Raw genomic sequence first — 22,072 nt, 5'->3', positions numbered from 1 at the left:
AGGAGTAAGCATCTTTTAATTTCATGGCTTCAGTCACCATCTATGGTAATTTTGGAGCCCAAGAAAATAAAGTCTGTCACTGTTTCTATTGTTTCCCCATCTATTAGCCATGAAGGGAAGGGACTGGATGCCGTGGTCTTCGTTTTTTGAATGTTGAGTTTGAAGCCAGCTTTTTCACTCTTTCACTTTCATCAAGAGGCTCTTCAGTTCCTCTTTGCTTTCTGCCATAAGGATGGTGTCATCTTATAACTGAGATTATTAATATTTCTCTCAGCAATCTTAATTTCAGCTTGTGGCATCCAGCCCAGCATTTAGCATGATGTACTCTGCATATTCCCTGCTGGCTCAGAGGGTAAAGTGTCTGCCTACAATGTGGGAAACCTGGGTTCAATCCCTGGGATGGGAAGATCCCCTGGAGAAGGAAATGGCAACCCACTCCAGTACACTTGCCTGGAAAATCCCATGGACTGAGATGCCTGGTAGGCTACAGTCCATGGCATCGCAAAGAGTCAAACATGACTGAGCAATTTCACTTCCACTCTGCATATATGTTAAATAAGCAGGGTGACAGTATATGGCCTTGACGTACTCCTTTCCCAAATGGAACCAGTTTGTTGTTCCATGTCCGGTTCTAACTGTTTCTTCTTGACCTAAATACAGATTTCTCAGGAGGCAGGTAAGGTGGTCTGGCATTCCACTCTCTTTAAGGATTTTCCACAATTTGTTGTGATCCACACAGTCAAAGGCTTTGGCATATTTCATAAAGCAGAAGTAGATGCTTTTCTGGAACTCTCTCACTTTTTCTATTATTCAATGGATGTTGGCAATTTGATCTCTGGTTCCTCTGCCTTTTCTAAATTCATCTTTTACATCTGCACATTCTTGGTTCATGAACTGTTAAAGCCTTGCTTGGAGAATTTTGCACATTACTTTGCTAGTGTGTGAGATGAGTGCAGTTGTGTGGTGGTTTGAACATTCTTTGGCATTGCCTTTTTTTGGGATTGGAATGAACACTGACCTTTTATAGTCCTGTGACCACTGCTGAGTATTCCATATTTTCTAGCATATTGAGTGCAATTCTTTAATAGCATTATCTTTAGGACTTGAAGTAACTCAGCTGAAATTCTATCATTTTCACTCTTTTTGTTCCTAGTTACGCTTCCTAAGGCCCGCTTGACTTCAGACTCCAGGATGCATGGCTCTTGGTGAGAGATCACACCATCGTGGTTATCTGGGTCATGAAGATCTGTTTTGTATAGTTCTTCTGTGTATTCTTGCCACCTCTTCCTAATAAATTTGCTTCTGTTAGGTCCATTCTGTTTCTGTCCTTTATTATGGCCATCTTTGCATGAGATGTTCCCTTGGTATCTCTAATTTTCTTATAGACATCTTTAGTCTTTCACATTCTATTGTTTCCCTCTATTTCTTTGCATTGATCACTGAGGAAGGCTTTCTTATCTCTCCTTGTTGTTCTTTGGAACTCTGCATTCAGATGGGTATATCTTTCCTTTTCTCCTTTGTCTTTAGCATCTCTTCTTTTCTCAGCTATTTTTAAGGCCTCATCAGGCAACCATTTTGCCTTTTTGCATTTCTTTTTTCAGGGGATGGTCTTGCTTACTGCCTTATGTACAATGTCTAAAACTTCCGTCCATAGTTCTTCAGGTACTCTGTCTATCAGATCTAATCTCTTGAATCTGTCACTTCCACTATATAATTGTAAGGGATTTGATTTTTGTCATACCTGAATGGTGTATTGTTTTTCTCTACTTTCTTCAATTTAAGTCTAATATTTGCAATAAGGAGTTCATGATCTGTGCCACAGTCAGCTCAAGGTCTTGTTTTTGCTGACTGTATAGAGCTTCTTCATCTTTGGCTGCAAAGAATGTAATCAGTCTGATTTCAGCATTGGCCATCTGGTGATGTCCATGTGTGGAGTCATCTCTTGTGTTGTTGGAAGCAGGTATTTGCTATGACTAGTGCCTTCTCTTGGAAAAACTCTGTTAGCCTTTACCCTGCTTCATTTTGTATTCCAAGGCCAAATTTGTCTGTTACTCCAGGTATCTCTTGACTTCCTACTTTTGCCTTCCAGTCACCTGTGATGAAAATGACATCTTTTTTCATCTTTCCTTGATAGTTTTTTTTTCATTTTTTTAATGAAAATCCTTTCCCTCAAATCGATCTATAAACTAAACTCTTAGAATGATTTGGCTTCTAGATTCTTAATAGTTGCTCAGTCGCAACATACTTAATTGGGCTTTCTCTCATAAAGTAAAAGATAATGAAGACTACAACCCTTCAGACATTTATCGAGATCTTTTCCTTGCATAGTGAATACTGATAGGCAACATTTTTGAGGAAGTGAACTTTCAAATAGCTATTTCCCTAGTAAATGACATTGTCATGTAAATAGCAATTATATTACTAATAATAGGTAAATTTTATGTATCAGGGTCTTTTAGAGAATATGTACCTATGTTATTTCATCTTTTTCTTCAAATAGTACTGATAAGTAGACACTATTTTTATATTAATATTAATACCATTAAAGAAAGTGAGGCTTAGAGATACAACAATCCAGCAAAGGCTGTGAATATAGTAAGTAAGAGACCTAGATATAAGGCCAGGCTTCCTCATCCAGTTCTTTTCTTTCCAGTAGCAATAGAATATTATGTACTGTGCATAATGTGGGAATCACAGCTTCTTAGGTTGAGTTTTTACCAGCTTACTGTGACCTTTTAAATGCCTTAGGTCCCTGGAGAAGGAAATGGCAACCCACTCCAGTATTCTTGCCTGGAAAAGTCCATGGACAGAGGAGCCTGGCAGACTGCAGTCCATGGTATTACATGACTGAGCGTGTGTGCACGAGGGTGGAGGGAGATGGGTTGGTGGCAATAAAGTGGTAGAACTAAAATAAGTAAGTAAATAAATAAATGCCTTAGGTCTTCCTTTGTTATATTTATAAAGTGGAGATAATTATATTACCTATATCATTTGTCAGGTGACTCATGTATAGAAATAGTGTCTAGAATATAATGAGTATTAATAAGCACATGGGATCAGAGAACAGCTTCAATGGATAAGGGAGAGAAGCAAGCTCTGTTTTGACTGATTGCTTGATATTAAAAAAAAATCTTTTGAAATATCTACTTTTGATTTGAGTCTTGATGTAATTGAAATAGTCAAAGAAAGGAGAAAGCAAAATGAAATGGTTAAAAGTGTGGGCATTGGGGTTAAATAGGCTTGATTTCTAGTGCAGGTCCTGACAATGACTAACAGATTTCTAGATCTCCATTGCTACATCTTAAAACCAGGCCAGAAATGATAGCTACCCTCCTGTTGTTGAGGGGCTTCTGTTGTGGCTCAGATGGTAAAGAATCTGTCTGCAATGCAGGAGACCCGAGTTCAATCCCTGGGTCAGGAAGACACCCTGGAGAAGGCAATGTCTACCCACCCCAGTGTTCTTGCCTGGAGAATCCCATCGACAGAGAAACCTGGTGGACTACAGTTAGGTCACAAAGAGTCAGACATGACTGAGTGATTTAACACTTTACATGATGTTGAGAGGATTAGATGAGTCCCTGCATGCAAAAAGGCTTAGAGCAGGGTCCAGCGTATAATAAAGTTAGGCATTTTATTTACGAATTTACCTGTGTTTTAGAACACATACTGTGGAAGCAATAAACAGTGTGAATTAGTAGAGAATGGGCGATATATTAGTGAAAAACTATGATTGTGCTAAGTCTTTCAGTTGTGTTCAACTCTTTGCGACCCCATGGACTGTAGCCCCCAGGCTCTTCTGTCCATGGGATTCTCCAGGTAAGAATACTAGAGTGGGTTGCCATTTCCTACTCCACAAAACTATGATAGACTTCTGTAAATTAAATTTAGTAAAAATGTTATTAAAAATACCACAGAGCTTACTTAGCGTTTTAAAAAAAATAAACATATACGGTGAAACATACATATTTGGTCATAAAATTGAAGACAAATATACAGAAACAATTAAAGGAGTTATAAAATTGTGTGTTAATTTAGAAAGTATTTTGAGGATGTATTTTCTTTTATGCTACAAGCATATATTTGAAAGTGCTATTTTTATTATATGTATGTAAGCAAAAAAGGTTACTTTCTAGTAGTTCTGTTGTAACATATCCCAGGGTCTATTGTTAGTGTCTATTTTTAAAGTTTGTTGAGACATTTACCAATGACAAGCTCATGTTCCTGTATTTTAATTCAGAGCATGACATTGACACCAGTGTCTGAGGACTAGACCTTAACTACTTTTTCTCTGATTTATAATTCTGTATTGTTAGTACTACTGCCTAGCATGAAGAATTTAAAATATTTCTTTTGCTGCTGCTGCTGCTAAGTGGCTTCAGTCGCGTCTGGCTCTGTGCGACCCCATAGACGGCAGCCCACCAGGCTCCCCCGTCCCTGGGATTCTCCAGGCAAGAACACTGGAGTGGGTTGCCATTTCCTTTTCCAATGCATGCAAGTGGAAAGTGAATGTGAAGTCGTTCAGTCGTGTCCAACTCTCAGCGACCCCATGAACTGCAGCCTACCAGGCTCCTCCGTCCCCGAAGTGGGTCTCCATTGCCTTCTCTGTAAAATATTTCTTTTAGAACTTTATATTGGATGCATGTTAGAATTACAGTTTCTCTATTTAAACAGTTTGTCAATACTATGCATTTTTATATCTAAATTTTATATGATATCGTCTTACTCCAGAAGACTGAGGATATTAATATCAATTTAAATATTTTATAATAGGCATAATATAAAATATCAGAAGTGATTACTTAATGTTCTGGTTTGTTTACTAATAAATAATGCAATGATATCTATATTTTGTCTAGATCCCTGAGACAAGGGTCCCAATTTAAAAAAATCTACAGCTCGTGGTATTTGAATATTTAGGGTTTTTTTTTTTTTTTTTTCAATGTTTGAAAAAGAATGTTTCCCTTTGTTTACTCTGGCAAGTTTTTTCTTGTAGTGGTGCTCACTTATTTCTTGAAATCGCTAGAATTGTAAGCTCATAACTTATGACGCCCAGCATGATATAAGCATGTCTTTTACTTCTGTCCTTTTTAAATGCTGTAGAGCTATTTTATCTTTTGACCCTACCATTTAGTATTTATCTCATGTTTTGTAAGTTTTACATTCTCTATGCTGCAGATTCTTCATCTGTTGAACGGTGGTACTCTTCTTTACTTTGTAAGTTAAAATTTAAAAAAATAAAATAAAGACTTACATACATAAAACATGCAGTGTAACATGGCCTTCATAGTAAAAAATAATTTGTGCCTATTATGTGCTGAAAAGGGTTCCAGGTTTTTCATATCATTTATTTAAAATCTTCTCAATAACACTTTAAGATACTTTAAGATAGCTCATTTCCCAGTTTAACAGGTGAACAAATAGGAACACAAACAACTTAAATTAATGCACTTATTGTCAGAGTCAGAATTTGTAATTGAGTAGCCTGGTTCCAGAGCATATACTTTATGCTTCTTTCTTTGTTTTTTTTTTTTTTTACTGTTATTACATAGATATTGTATACATATATACATATATACATATATACATATGTATATGTACATATATATGTATATATGCATATATGTATATATGCATATATGTATGTACATATATGTATATACATATACATATATTGTATATATAATTTATGATAAATAATTGGGGGTGTAATAAATCACTCAGTAGTGATATATCCTATCTTCTATAGGTTTATCATGTGGTGCTTGAAATATGAAAAAGAGTATACAGAACAAGATGATATTATGCTTATCTTATATAAAACCCTATTGTGCCTTTTTGCTGCTTTCAGTTCTTTTTCTAAAAAACAAGATATCTACCTTATGTTTTTGAATACTTATTTACACACGTTTCCTCCATTGGGTGTGGAGCTTCTTAGTAAGCCAGGTTCTCATTTTTTATTTTGTATCACACATAATAATGTAGTGACTACCACCCAGTAGATTTTGAATACATTTTGTAGGATGAATGAGTGAACAAGGAAATGAAGCCATTAGCATAAATGGAGAATTAGGAAAGTACAGTCTAAATGTTTCTCATGATATGTATAATACAAACAGGTTGGAGTTTGAAATGGGGACATTTGCTAGATAACCAAAATGCAGTAATAATACTAATGGTTACTGTAATGTGACTTGCCGTAGTCTTTTCATGAATAACTGCACCTTGATGCTATCAAGTTTTGAACAGCTGTATTTTGGGTAATGTTTTAGTAGACCTAATACACAGTAACTGTGCACCCATGTTCTTAAAATGATGAAATGGTTGAATGGCATCACTGACTCTATGGATATGAGTCTGAGCAAGCTCTGGGGGTTGGTGAAGGACAGGGAAGCCTGGTGTGCTGTTGTCTATGGGGTTCCAAAGAGTTGGACATGACTGAGCGACTGAATGTCGTCTTTCTTAAAACCATCCTAGCAAATATGATAAGCCTTACTTTAGCCTTAGGTTGTATTTCTAGAGGGAACATTAAGCAGCAGAATATTCTCTAAATAACAAGAAAACAGAAAACAAAAAAGACAAATACTTGTCTGGTCAAGGAAATGAAAGATAAAATATAAGCTGATATCATTATATCCAAGCCATTAAACACTGGTTATGATATGATTTTCATGCAGATGCCACTGCCTAGGTGTCCTAACTGAAGTTGGTTGTTCTAAACAGGAGAGGGGGGAAAAGACACTTTTAGTCTTGAGTTTACTTGACAACTTGACTTTGGAGATGACAATGCCAAAAGCTACAAAACTTCAATCTACCACTGGAAGTTTGACTGACTTTTCTAAAATGTAAAAATCTATATTTTAGCTCTACAGAGACTGCTGAAAAGACCAGTATTCTGGGAATTAAACACTTCTAGAGGAGCCTCTCAGCAAAGACAGGCTACTTGGTGCTCAAGATCATTTGAACTAAACTACATCAAAAGAAGGACTGCACCCTCCACGTCCCGCAGACACTTCTGCGTCCTTGCTGCCACCTTGCCATACCTTTTCAGGTGGCACAGGGATAGTTTGCTGCCATCCTCTTGCATGTCAGAAACTCTCAGTTTTGGGATCAGCCAAAGTTTTGAGGGGGTATTTCATGGTAGCAAGTCTAAAATTGCTTCTGCTTCAGAACTAAGAGCAATTCCTAGAACTCCTCAACTTTTGCCCCACAATATTTTTTGTCTAACGCGTATGTGTGTATGTTTGTGCTTAGCTGTGTCTGACTCTGCAACCCCTTGGGCTGTATGCTGTGTCCTTGGGATTTTCCATGCAAGAATACGGGAGTGGGTTGCCATGTTCTTCTCCATAGTATCTTCCTGACCCAGGGATTGAATCTCTTGCATCCCCTGCATTGACAGGTGAATTCTTTGCCATTGTGCCTCCTGGGAGGTGCCTAAAGTGTGAAGTGTAGAACAGTTAGTATCCTTAGAAGTTGCAAATGTTAACCCCAAAACTATTTTTCCTTCTCTTTCTCTCTTGCTCCCAAAAAAACATTAAAAAATTCTTATTTCTGTTTTGTAAGAATTCTATATAATGGCTGCAAAAGTTTCAACACATGCTGAATATAAATTCATGAGAATCATGATGAAGGGAGGTTTAGGAAAGCTATTATCCTAATTGTGTTATGAAGTTCATTCAGTTTCTCAACAAATTAGACTACTTATTGAATAACTGATTTGAATGCAAGTTTACAATTTACAATATGATTAAATGCCAGATAATTTTTCCTAAAAGTAGGGTAGTAATTTTAGGGGGAGAACATTCATTTTATTTTATTTTTTAAAAAGAGATAATGGTACTTAATAACTTTATTTTAAAACAACTCTTCGCCTTCCAAATTGTATAGAGTCACTAGAAATGCTGAAAAGTTTTGAGATTTCTATAAAGCCATAATTTTATGGAACATTTAAGTGTCAGTAGTTTTGACCAGCTTTACCATTAGACACATAAACATCAGTGCCTATTGACACACAGTAAAGGCACAATTGGAATGTAGCCTGTTTTCATGCTGTCTGTGCTGAGTTTTAACAGTACCTCTGCATCTATTTTTCCCAGTGGAAAATGACTGCATGTCACATTGTAGTTTTTTTTTTTTTTTTAATAACTGCTGTATAATAAAATATAGCCTTGATAAATAGCATCTAAGCAAATAAAGCAGATTTGGACTGAATCCATTTTGCCTTCATCACTCAGGCTTTTAAGTAGTTATGTATCCTAAATTGGTTTAATTGGATCAAGTTGTATTTGCAGTGAAGTTGAGAAAGATTTTATTTTTACTTATTGTTTAGGTAATGTTTTCAGTATAGTTTCCTCTATACTCCACTGTGTTTGTCCAGATTGTAATGTAAATTGCACTTTAAGATAGTTGACCCTCTTCAGCTATTTTTTTTTTTTTTTTCTTTTCTGTTGTTACTACTATTATTGTTATTCCTAATGAAGGAAAGAAAGTGAAGTTGCTCAGTCCCTCAGTCGTGTCTGACTCTTTGTGACCCCATGGACTGTTTGTTGCCTACCAGGCTCCTCCCTCCATGGGATTTTCCAGGCGAGAGTACTGGAGTGGGTTGCCATTTCCTTCTCCAGGGGATCTTCCCGACCCAGGGATCAAACCTGGATCTCCTGCATTGTAGGCATACGCTTTACCATCTGAGCCACCAGGGAAGATTCCTAATGCTGGTAATTAAATAGCTCCAAATCAGGGTGTTGTACATTTTTAAGAATTTGCACAATAGCTCTGAGTGTCCTGGGAGCAGGAATAATGTTTAATTAGATTTTGTAGCTGTTAGCTAACTCAGCATCAGATTTTCTGTGGTTTTGTATACTGGATTGATTATTGAATGGAAATGACTATGAATAGTTTTCTTAGTTAAAATCTAAATATATAAATAGGTTTGCTTTATAATATATTTAAAATTTCCATACACTTTAATGTAAAATTACAAAGTGAAATATAAAATTTAATTTTGTGGGTGAAAAATGATTCCAGCTGTTTTTCAAGCCCTTTCTTACTTACTCTTCCAGAAATACCTTATTCATCTTTGGTCTTGATTTTTAACTATAATAACCATAGCATGCTATGTTTGCAATTATTATAGGTATATCATAGTCATATAAGAGGGAATAGATATATGACTGTGTTTTCTATAAGGCATGGTCATTTAGTTCTAAATGCTGTTTGAAGGAATGAAAAACATTAAAAACTTTATTTTCATTTAATAGTTAAAGGTCAATTTATATTTGCATATTTTATCACATATGAATTTGGGAACTTAAATTTGTTAAGAGGAAAATTAGAGGAAAATACAAAATTTTTGTTTGAACAGTTAGTATTAATATTTCCTGTATGTTTCACCTCCTGAAAGCATAATTTATAGTAAATTGATTGTATTCAGTAACAATGGAGACTAAAATCAATTCCAAGTAAAATTTAAAAGCTCAATGTTTTAATTCAGTGATTTTCATTGTGTTATAGTCTTTGATTTGTTAATCTGAAAAGTACTGTTTGGTTTGATCAACCTTACTTTTTAAAGATTTGTGTTGATTGCTTGCAAGCAACATGTATTACTTTTAAGAGATCTGTGAATAAATATGCTTTCTGCCTGTCTCCTCCAAAAATCCCAACTAATTAAAAAAAATTTTTGCCTGGACAGTATTTAGAAGGAATGATATGAATTTCCCCCTTCATGGGTATGTGATATTTAAATAGCTTAAAATGTGGGTTTATATGCTTTTCTTTTGATATACATAATATATATAAATAAAATAGATATGCTTAAAATCATGTCTTGAAAAGGCATGGACAAAACACACTTATGTATATACATATCCTTTAAACTTTATCAAGGGTGTTAGCTTTTACTTGTATTTAATACTAGCATAGTTTGACCTTACTGAAGTGAACATGAATAAAAATGCAGTTGTGTAGAATCTGATTTGGGTATTGTGTTCTTTGCAGAGAAAAGCTTCTGAAAATTGGAAGCAACCCCCATCTGATAAAAATGGCAGAGCTCCAAATGTTTGATACTTTGAATAAAACCATTTCGAACTTCTCTGTAGGTAGATTTCAGTTTGCCTTGGAGCTTTGGGTGTTTGTGGTGGTGGTTAGTCGGTGAATGCCACAGTGCTGCCTCTACTTCTGATTTCTACCTGACGGACCCCATAGAACACAAATAATAAGAGTTGACTGAAGTCCTCTCTGTGGGTCAGGCTCATTGAGTTTTAGTGCACTGTATTTTCTTTTTACAACATATTTCTTGATTAAGGACTGTTTGTTAGACTGATCTGATTTCCAGATGGTGGAGTCTCAGATAAGGAACTTATTTCAGTGGCATATAATGTACATCGCTTTAAAGATCTCAGTGCTCAAAATTTTCTGCTTGAAATCTTACACAAAGTGAGGAATAAAGCTATAGGCAGTGTAAGAATGGGACAGAAAAAAAAATATAAAGGAGAAAGCAGAGCAGTGTGGTGCAATGGAAATCTGATATTTGATATGTAAGCTAATCTCTTTTGGTCCCGAAGCCAGATTTTTCTTTTTTTTTCCTCTTGTGAGAAGCATTTCTTTCTTTCTTTCTTTCTGCTTTTTGATCCCATACTCTGCCCTTTGCACAGTTGGAATGTCCCCAAAAGACTTTGGCAGAGGTCACTTCTCAGAAGCTTTTTAAACTTTAGTTAGAATACATTTATTGATTTTTTTTAATGACCAGTGGAATGAGAATTTTTGGAAAAAGCTCATCTGAGATTCAATGTCTGACTTGGCAGTCCGAACTCTTTTAAACCTTTGAGAACACTTCATTAGACGCCAGGTCTTCATCGTTAGTAAAACTCTGTGTGGATTCTGGCATATTGGATTTTCCTTGGGATTGATATCAGCTGACAATTTGGCCTCACAGACATTGGAGATAAAAATCATTTTTCTGGAACTAACAGTCAGAAGCTGCATAAGTATATGAAAGTTCTGTAACACTTTTTAAAAAAATTCAATCATGTGTGTGTTGACACTATTTCATAGAAAGAGTTGGCACAATAACTTGTTCTTAGACTCTTTTCCTTATTTATAATCATTTGAAGTTAAGCTGTTTTGTTTGTCTAAATTAACTATGAAGGGAAAGTACATTTTTGTCAACTGAAAACCTGATAACTAAGAATCGGATGGTGCTTAAAGGAAAATATCTTTTTATATTTCAGCATTTCTGCTTCAGTGTACTTTTTGTTAAAGTTTTTTGTTAAAATTTTCAACATGAAATAAAACATGACAAATTTTTCTACACCCATATTTCTGAGATAATTCTCAGAAATTTACTCAAGTTAATACCATTCTAACACTCATGCTTCATGTTAGGCTCTAGTGTCTGCTTGACTGGTATCAAAGGTAATGAGATGTATTGATTGAAGGGTATTTAAATAATATACATTGAAAGTTGATTATTATGCATTGTATTAAAATGTTATTTGGAGATCATTTAAATAGCAAATATCTGCAATATATTCAAAATGAATGAATTCATATGCAACCATTCAAAAATACATATAAAGAATAAGGTGACTGTACTTTTTTCTTTTTGTAATCCACCTTTAAAAGGACACATTATGAGCTTTAAAATGTATATTCAAAGAAGCAGTAGCAATCAGTATGACTTGATTGAGGTATATATTTTGAAAATTAATTGTGTATAATTTAGGAATCATAGTTTCATATTTTAAAAAGAATTCTGAGACCACATTTTTTCTAACTCCTATGTTTAAAACATTTGTTATTCAAAATTTGATATTATATATTGCTACTGAAGTTGAAACAAATGGACATAGATCTAAATAATCCTCTTTTTAATAAAAATTCTTGGGTAATCAATTACTGTATATTTCATTACTTATAATGCAAACTGGTCAAATTATTTTGTACTGCTCTGTTAGAGACCATATAAATATGTATATATTTTTTAACAACTGATACTTCCTGATATAAGTAATGAAGTGGATTTTAGTGTATTCTACCAGAAAATTATTATTTAAAAGTATATAGAGTAGGCACTTTTTACTATAAATGACAGAAGCTAGATAACACCTATTATTATAGAACTTGCAAATCATGATTAGGAAGCAAATAGGTGTTATTATGGTTAAAACATAACCATTTTTGAGGGTTAGAAAGAGATTACATTGGATGATTGTTTTTTATATTGATAACTTGAAAGCTATGTCTCAAGAAGAGAATGCAAAGAATATTCATTGCTTAGGAAATAATCTTCCTAGAACTCCACCAACTCTTCTCAGGGTTAGAGCAATGGGCTGCTGACTACTTGTAATGCAGAAGTGTTAAAGGGAAAGCAGGAAGCCCTGCAGACCTCAGCCATTAATCCCTCTTCCCTACACAGAGTTTCTATTATGAATTGAGTCCTTTAAAGTATTGGTTCTAACCTTCAATAGTCACATCTGTTGTGTATTTTACCAACTTTTCTCCCATCATAGGAACTTTCTCATTTTTCCTATAAGCAATAGAGTGCTTGAACTCCTTTTGATGGTGAATTATTCACAGCAGGTCATGTTTTCTTCCTTATGCCATAGGGTGATAGCTACAGCGTTCCTTACATAGGAACAAGCTAAAGCATCTATGCCTCAGTGCTAGGCCAAGCCCTAAGGAGGAGGTACCTGTGGGTGTGAAAACTCTTGCCTTTTAGTATCATAATCAAGGCCAAAAGAATGCAGTGAAAGCAGACCCCTGGAGGAACTACCACTCAAATGCAATGCCTTAACCCAGATGAGAGTTTTGGTATTATATATGCCATGAACTTTTGATTATTCAGGAATTTACCATTTCTGTGGGGCAGAAACAGTCTGTGTGTAATTGAATTACAGACAAAGTAAAAGGCCTATTCTTTGGTTTTGATTTTAATAAATAAAAACTGTTCTCTGTAAGAACTTTGTACACACTGTTCTAATCCTTTATATTAACCACAGAGATGGGCTATACAGTGGACACTAATGAAGAGTTTTCCCTTCCCTTCCATGTGTCTGTTTATCCTATACTATTCTACTTTATCTTATCTAACAATCCTATTCTCTATATGTAGGCAACCAATGTATTTGTCACCATAATATTTCTTCCTTTGTCTTGTTTTAGTTATAATTTACTTTTTATTCATCTAAACAAAATGTAATAAATTCAGCATTTGATCAGTAAAAATGTTGGATGATATATTGATCTTTGAAGATTATTCTTTATTTTGCATTATCTGTGTACTTTTCCCCTAATAAACTATGAGTTGTCATGTACTGTATATAATTTATATCCTTTGTAGATCTGTTGACTGTTCCAAAAAATATGTTATATTTTTTTTCATGGGGAAGAAGTTTATGACTAATTTATTCACATTAAAAATGAAGACACTTTCGGGCTAGAAAAGACATTAAGTTTTTTTTTAACATAAAATAAATAACTAGTGGGAGTGTATTCATCTTAACGTTGGTCTTTGGTCAACATTGTCCCTTCTTTCCTTTATTTTTCTCTCTGTTTTGTTAAGTTTGCATTTAGTTTGCTCTTCTTTTCTTCTATTTAAGGTGTCAGCTTTAGTTATTGATATGGAAACTTCTTTTGTAATATAGGTGTTTAAAACTATATATTTGCTTTTAAGTGTTACTTTAGCTACAATCCATAAATCTTGTCATGCTGTGTTTTAGTTTTCCTTAGTTGAAAGTATTTTTAAATTTCTCTTGTGATTTATTCTTTGATGAATTGGATATTTAGAAAAATTTAAAAAATTTTCAGATACCAGGGATTTTCCAAACTTCTTTCTTTTTTATTTTGATTTTAATTTTGTTTTGGTTTGACAACTCACTTTGTATAGTTTTCAGTTCTTTTAAATTAGGAAAAAGAAGGTGAAATTCCCAGGTATAAATGCCACAGCATCCCTACTGTTCTTACCAAAAGTAGAGTAGTTTTTCTGGCTTAAGCACCTAATCTGTTGTATAACTAGTCAATTTCCACACTCCTGAAATAGATAAATTTTGACACTATTGTCTAGTTTTATAATTGATTTAGAAGTCTGCCTTAAGACACTCTTCTTTCTATGTGCTAAGTCACTTCAGTTGTGTCTGACTCTGTGTGACTGTACGTACAGTAGCCCACTGAGCTCCTCTGTCCATGGAATTCTCCAGGCAAGAAGAGTGGGTTGCCATTTCCTATGTCAGGGGATCTTCCTCACCCAGGGATGGAGCCCATGACTCTTATGTCTCCTGCATTGGCAGGCAGGTTCTTTACACTAGCGCCACCTGGGAATTCTCCTCTCTACAATGGCATACATTCTTGAGTCCTTAAACTATCACGTGTGAAAAATATGGTGCATTTAGAACTAAACTTTGCACTCAGTTTAAAATGCACCATGAGTTTAGAGATGTGTTTGTACACAAAGTATTCAGGCTAAATTCATGGGGTTTACATTAACAAGGTATTCTATCTTAGCTATATTCTGTCTGAGGAGCCAGCCAGCAACCCAAGCTGGCTGATGGGAAAATTCTATTTAATGGTGTAGACAGTGTCAAAAAGACTCTATGGAAAATAATAGGGACTTTTTTTGGATTAGTAAGGAAAATGAGGTCTTAGATTATTCTGGCGGATAGATTTAAGAGATGGATAGATGGTACTCCAAGAATATCAAGTCCTGTTGGAGTATGACAGATGGAGGGGCCAGTGATGACAACATGTAATAACAGGTGGCCAAACTAAGTATCCAATACTTTGGATTCCTAGCCATGATAATCTTTATGAGTTGCCTTTTCTAATCTGTAAAATAGGAATTTTTTTTTTTTGGTCTCTGCCTGCTTCATGTGGCTGGGATAATTATGATACTGGAAATAGAGGTGAAAAACAAATCTAAACACTCCACAGAGAGATTAATATAGTGGTACATAGTAATGGTCATCCATAAGGACTTAAGTAGAAAATATTTGAAGATAACTCATAGAATAGTAGATTGAGAGACTGAAAGATGGTAGTTGGCAAAATGATTTGAATATTATGATCTCATGGAGGTAGAATGTCAATAGTGTTGTTACTGTATCTATTTATAAAGCTTAATCTTATATTTTCTTAACTTCCAAACAATTTGAAATGATAGATATGAAGACTATATACTTCCTTTTACAGTAAGATAATAAATTGTCGTACCCAGTGTTTATTTGTTTAATTTAAAAATGAATTGAGCTCTAACTCTCATAGATAAAAATTTGCCTTATGATAATTTCTTTGATTTATTGTATTTTTATATGAATCTAAGTTCTCATTGACCTTTTAAAAATATCCCTCATCTTAGGCTGCAGACCATCTATTAACAGACACTAAAATGATCTTTTAAAAATATGTTTGTGCATATCACTTCTTTATCACTTCATGAACCTTTCCTGGACAGTTGAGTAGGAGTTGTCAAGTACTTTTGAATTAATGTCATGCAAGGATATGGTGGCATTATAATAAAATGTCATTTCATCTTAATTCCAGACTGATTTTTACTGAGATTTCCTGGGGAATCTCATTTAAATATCAGAATATGAATATATCTTCTAAAAGTCATGAATCTTAGGAAATTCTGAGATGACTATTTCCTGAAAAATTCATTTAAGGAAGCCTGTTTTCTGTCTTCCATTGTAAATGTGCTCTTAACATATATGGACAGTAATAATCAGTATAATGCTGTTTGAATAGCTTGAGGGTTTAGACTCTGAATCTGGAATATTTGTGAGCAAATTCTAATTTTACCATTCAGTGTCTCAGAATATTTATTTGTAAAATAAAGAATATAACATTTATACCAACCTCAGAAAATTTTTCTGAAGTTTAAGCAGAATATAAAATTTTACTGTATTTAAATATTTTTTAAGTTCACTGACAATATTAATTGTTCAGAAAATAGTGTTTAAAGTTTAAAAATGTTTTTAAAAAGTCTTAAGAATATAAAGTCAAACTTAACTCTCTTCCCCTTCCTCTCTTTTTCTCATTTTGTTCTTAGTTCCCATTGAGAACAAAGTGTAAACTCTTTAAGTAATATTTTTGTCTGTTTGGTTCATTCCTGAATCCATAGTACCTAGATTAGTGCCTTTACACAGGATAAATACTTAATTGCTTTTGGAAGGGAAAAAGGAAAGAAGGGAGAAAAGAAAGAAGCTAGTCTATTTTTTAAACTTGCTATCTAAGGATCAGAAGATTTATCTTTAACTTTCATGTCTTTATCTTGTGTTTTTTTAAATTAGAGACTCAAACTTTATTATTATGTTATTTTCCATTTTGATATATTTGTGTTTGTTTACATTTTATCAACAGCAGGGTCTAATTTAACTTTATTTTTTAGTTTAAGAAATCTAGTATTCATATCCAAGTACTTCATCTAACTAACTCTTACAACTGACAATTTCAATAATTGCTCATGAATTGGTTTTTATATAACTTTTATTTTTGGATAGGGAAAGTTCATTTTTAATAATGTTTTCTCGTGAACATTGAGTTCCTATTTTAATGCTATCAGATTTGCAAAATATTTACTTTAAAAATATACCTTCTTTTTACAGAAAAGAAAGACCCCAAAACAAATGGAACTGACCCCAAAAGTATATTTTTAAAGTAAATATTTTGCAAATTTGATAGCATTAAAATAGGAATTTGATGTTCATCAGAAAATATTATTAAAATTAGTGAAACGGCAGGCCACAAATAGAAGGTATTTGTACCACTTAACCAACAAAAGATTACTTTCAGAATTAGTATATAACCCTAAAAGTCAATAAGGGAAAAACAAAAGAAAGTTTATGGAAGTCATGAGTAGACACTTTATATAGTAAATGTGAAAGGTCAATGAAATATTGCAGTGATACTCAGTTAATTGTATTTATATAAATTTTGAACACTAATGAAAACATGTCAATATAAACACATTGAGCTGTTATATCCTCCATGAGTGTTTTCCTTCAAAGTAATCACTTTGATCAAAAATAACTGTAGCAACTCTTTTCAAAATCCCCTTAGACCTGTTTACTAATTAGAAAGGAAATTCAGCCTTGTTTCTTTATACTGAGGACAGTGTTATTTGGTCTGGTATCTCTGTTTGCTTCTCCAGTCCCTCTGTCAGGTCTTTTTGTTTCGCTCCCTTGGTTCTTGTCTTATTACAGCAAAGATTTGAAATGGTGGACTGAAGGGTTTAAACCAACAGAGAAGTTACAGCTCAGTTGCAGCTCACCCAGAAAGAACTTTTGTTAAACAGACCCCACCAAGATGTGGGAGCAGGCCAACCCTGAAGGATTCATAAAGATCTCTCTTGGCCTCCTTTTTCGTGCTTCAAACCTCATTCTCTTGGTTGTGCACTGTGTAAAATGGGACTTGTACCCATCACCACTCAGGAAAGGGAATGCAAACGGGCTGACTGTCAGTTGCGAGTTAAATAACAGCAGGCTCTGTTGTGCGAGTCTTCCCAAAATTCAGTCTGCTATAATCAGATGTATTTATGTACAGAATATTTATGAACCCTTAATAGGCTCCTAGCTGCCTAAGGTTACTTGAGGAAGCACCCGTAGTTAGTTTGTATCTACTGTGTGCCTAGGGCCCACATGCAATAGTTGGAAAAGTCTCTGTGGGTTTTTTTTTTTTTTTTTTTGTAGCATTATCTGTGAGCTCTCCTGGGTGTGTCTGGGATGGGTTTTAAAGATCAGCTTTGCAATCCTTTTCTGCTAGGCCACTCCTTGTTGCTTATGCCTAACATGAGTTGATGTTCATTGAAGAAAACAGCCAGTCCCATTGCTTTCATGTTTTTAAATCCTGAAACAAAATATAATGCTTCTATTAGTGAATATTTTTCCACTAGCTTGTTTTCATATGTATCTGATGGTAATCAATAATGTCTGCAAAGGAAAACTCAACTTTAATTTTATGCTAATGGCTTTCTGCCTATAACTAATTCTTTATCCATTTGAGGGACAAGATACTAGAATAGATAATAGCTTTTGTCATTGTTTTGGCATGTACATGATTACTTAACCTCTGCTAATAGCACAATACTAACAGCATAAAGAATACCAAATATCATAATAATTGAAATAGGTGATGCTTGTATAAAGCATTAAATGGACTCACTGTAAAGTTCAGAAATTGAACTTGTTGCATGACACTGAAAATGCTGAAATACCAAAAGAAATACCTTGGAGGACATTATTCCTTTTAAAAATTTATATATATATGTGTGTGTGTGTGTGTGTGTGTGTTTATATTATTTCTTTTTGAATAAAATGTCTGACATTGATATTATTTTAATAAAAAGATAAATAGGAGATACTATAGTAGTTTACAGGAAATAAAGACTAAAATTTGCCATTTAAATAAACTTTAATGTTATTGTTTATTCCTTCATAATATTTTTAAAGTCTGAGTTTCTTTAAATTATTATAATCACATTCTGTGTGTGCTGTTCTGTGCTAAGTCACTTACGTCATGTCCTACGCTTTGCAACCCGATGGACTGTAGCCCGTAGGCTCCTCTCTCAGTGGGATTGATTCTCCAGACAAGAATACTGGAGTAGATTGTCCTGCACTTCTCCCTTCGTCCCAACCCAGGGATCAAACCCACATCTCTTCTGTCTTCTGCATTGACAAGTGGGTTCTTTACCACTAGCGCCACCTGGGAAACCCCTAAACACTATCTATTTGTTCATAAATACACAGATCATGTATATTTTTGGGGTTTGTGTGTATGTGTCTAATAGAGTAGCAAGATATATTAAGGTCGTCCTCCAATATTTTCCCACAATAGTTCTAGTAATAAAAGTGATTAAACATATCCCGGGATCTTAGCTAAAAGTTTCCAAAATTTCTTGGAAACCTCAGAATTTATTTTAAAACCCTGTGTGTTCATTTAATTAGGAAAATATTTAAGCTCCATACCTATCAAATTCATTCAGTTTTCCCACTGAACATTAGAGTAAATTAGATGGTGAAGGAAGACAAATCACATGTGAATTGAATTTTGTTTTCATATGTGGTTCTGCTGCTATGGACAGAGAAGCCTGGAGGGCTACAGCCCATGGGATTGCAAAGAGTCAGACATGACTTTGTGACTAGCAGCTATACCCTAACCTTTGTTGGAAAAATACATTTGACAAACAATAAGAAATACATATATACTCAAATAGTGCTACACCTATAACTAAAAAGTGTATATTTTTTCTCATCATCTAATTAATTTTTTTTTACAGAAATGTTTAAGTGTTCAGTAAATCGGAGGAAAAAAATATGGAGTTTTAGCAACTGAAGCGCAAATTAAGGTAATTATTAGACTATTGTTGCCAATCATGATTGTTAGTAATTTCAAAGTATATTTAATATATTCGAGTTAGTATATGCTTTTATGTGTTTCACTGAAAATTGAACATATTGTTTGATGGGCTATTGAAATGCAATTTTTACATAGTTTTGGAAATTAAAATGACATTGCTTGTGAACAAATATGTAAATAATATACTACAAAGTACTTGTTGTGAGGAATTGTACTCTAAATATTTGAACACTAAATGGGCTACTAAAAATAATTTCATCAGTGTTCTACTTTTGAAAAGCATATGGCTATGTTACACTCCTAAGTAATATTGGATAACTATACAGATTTTTTTAAAAAATTAGTACGTGTATATGACAATTCATTAAAGTCACTTTTGCTTAATCCGTTCTATTTGCTCTCAATTACCTATCCATGATGGTGAAAATGAATATTAGGAAATAAAATGTATGCATCTTATAGACCAGACTATTTAATGTAAAGCACATTCTTTTCAAAAGTAATGTTTTTATTTATCATAAATATATGTATGCAGTACAACATAAGAGACTGTAAGGAGTATGACAGTAGGCCAGTACATGTAGTTTGTTTTGCAGCAAATCATTTGAAAACAAAATAATTACTCAATGGTAAAATTGGAATTTCCTTTCTTCTTGAAGTTACTAAAGTTAAATTCCTTAAAGTGATTTAGAAATTTCTAAAATGTACACTATTATAAACATGCAGCTTGAAAGTAGAAATATTAACTTTATTTTCTCTATATTAAAATCATATTAATCTAATTTTGAATTGAGGATATAATTGTTATGTATTATAAATCATTATAAGCCTGTTTTCAAAGATTCTGTATTTTTCTTTTTACTCTAAGAAGAATATTGAGTGACTTAAGACTATAAACCATTGCAGGCACCTTTGTAGATACTAAATTTTCCCCTTGATTTTCTTTCTTTTAGATATTTTTTTGCAATTTCTTTGTCACTGTTCTCTTCTGCCCACTCCTTTACAAAGCAAGCAAATAACATTATCCCTCTTTTCCAGAATAGATGTGATTGAATCTACTAGCTTATCTATACATTGCAATATAAATTTCACAGTTCTTTTATTGACTTGAGAAAAGTGGTTTTTCTGGCACTTAGTGAAAGAAATAAATTTTAAAACAGTCTGAATCATTTTTAAAAAAATTAAGCCCAGCTAAACTTGTATGTGCTTGCTATAGAGAAGTTAAGGCTAATGAGAAAGACATGAAGCTCTATAGAAGTGATTATATATATTTTAAGAGGGTCAGTAGCAAACTGCTAAGGAAACAGCCATGGGAGAGCTTACTTTTGCTGGAGGCCCTTGAAACCTTCATGAATGCTGTGAAATTCACTGAGAGAGGTTGCTGATAGAGAGAAAGGGAGGCCATGTGGGTGGCCATGCATTCCAGATCAACACAATATCTTGTGAAGGGGTGCATAAAGGAGAAAGGGATGGCTATTGAAGGACTGAGGGAATACACATGTGATAGTACAATGTTAAGAGATGAGTCTGGAAAAGTAGATTTGGAGCAGCTCATGTATGTTTACCAGACGAAAGCTTAATTTTCCATCTTAGCTGTCTCTAAGTATCCATAATGTTGTGAGAAAAAAATTTTCTTTTTTTTTTTTATTTTTATTTTTATTTTTTTTTTTCCAGTGGGTTTTGTTCAAATCTCTCCTGATGCCTATTTTCATTAAGAAATATGAGAAACAACAAAAACCTTATAATATTTAATATCATGATTGCTACTGGCCCCCAAATATGAAATTTCTGGAAAATTTTTGAACTTTTTACAGTATTAAATGGTATTTGCTTCCTGGTTTTTTAATTGACATAAAATACATATACCATATGTTCACCCTTTTAAAGTGTATAATTCTGTGATTTTTAGTGTATTTGCAGAGCTTTGTACCTGTCACCGCTATCTAATCTAGAAACATTTTCTCATTCCTCAAAGGAACATTGTACCCATAAGCAGTTACTCCCCATTCCTGCCTCATCACATCTGCAGGCAGTCATTAACTTATCTTCTGCTGCTATGGATTTACCATATAAATGGAATCATACAATATTTTTGTATCTGCTCTTTTCACTTAACATAATGTTTTCAAGTTTCAACTCTTGTGTGAATCAGGACAGTTATTTTATGCATGGATAATAGTAATAAAATCACATTTTGTTTATCTATTTATCAGTTGATGGACCTTGGGTTCTTTAACACTTTCTGGCTATTATCAATAATGATGCTATGAACATATATGTTCGAGTTTTTGCATAGACATGTGTATTACTTTTTCCTGGATGGATAGGTGGGGTGGAATGGTAACTATGTTTTACCTTTTGAGGAACTTCCTAATTGCTTTCCAAAGCGATTGGAAGGATTTTACATTCCTACCAAAATTATGTGTGTTCTAATTTCATCATATTCTTGCCAAAAGTTTTTATTGTCATTTTGATTACAGCCGTTCTAATGGATATCAAGTGGTATCTCATTGGATTTTGATGGCAATTGTATTTTTAAGAGTATTTTAGTATACTGATGTTACAAGTGTTTTGATAAGTGTGTGAAATAGAATCATTGTCTATTTTCAACTAGATTCAACTAGATAGATATTTAGACAAAAGTCTTTACAAAAGTAAAAGTGAAAGTCGCTCAGTCATGTCCAAATCTTTGCAACTCCATGGGCTATAGAGTCCATGAAATTCTCCAGGC

The 22,072-nt window shown here is 33.8% G+C and overlaps 1 protein-coding gene across 1 annotated transcript in view; it reads left to right on the top strand.

Annotated features, from left to right (window-relative positions):
* Positions 1-22,072, top strand: part of ADGRL3 (adhesion G protein-coupled receptor L3) — a 927,638-nt gene that overhangs the window by 195,921 nt on the left and 709,645 nt on the right. The window contains exon 2 of the mRNA XM_061145874.1: positions 19,262-19,330. The gene's annotated coding sequence lies outside the window, so the exon portion shown is untranslated. The remainder of the gene's footprint in view (positions 1-19,261; positions 19,331-22,072) is intronic.

The sequence above is a fragment of the Dama dama genome, chromosome 6 (genome assembly GCF_033118175.1).
Source record: "Dama dama isolate Ldn47 chromosome 6, ASM3311817v1, whole genome shotgun sequence".
Classification (NCBI taxonomy): domain Eukaryota; kingdom Metazoa; phylum Chordata; class Mammalia; order Artiodactyla; family Cervidae; genus Dama; species Dama dama.
Note: the sequence above shows the minus strand (reverse complement) of the source record. Positions and strands in the feature narration are given on the sequence as shown.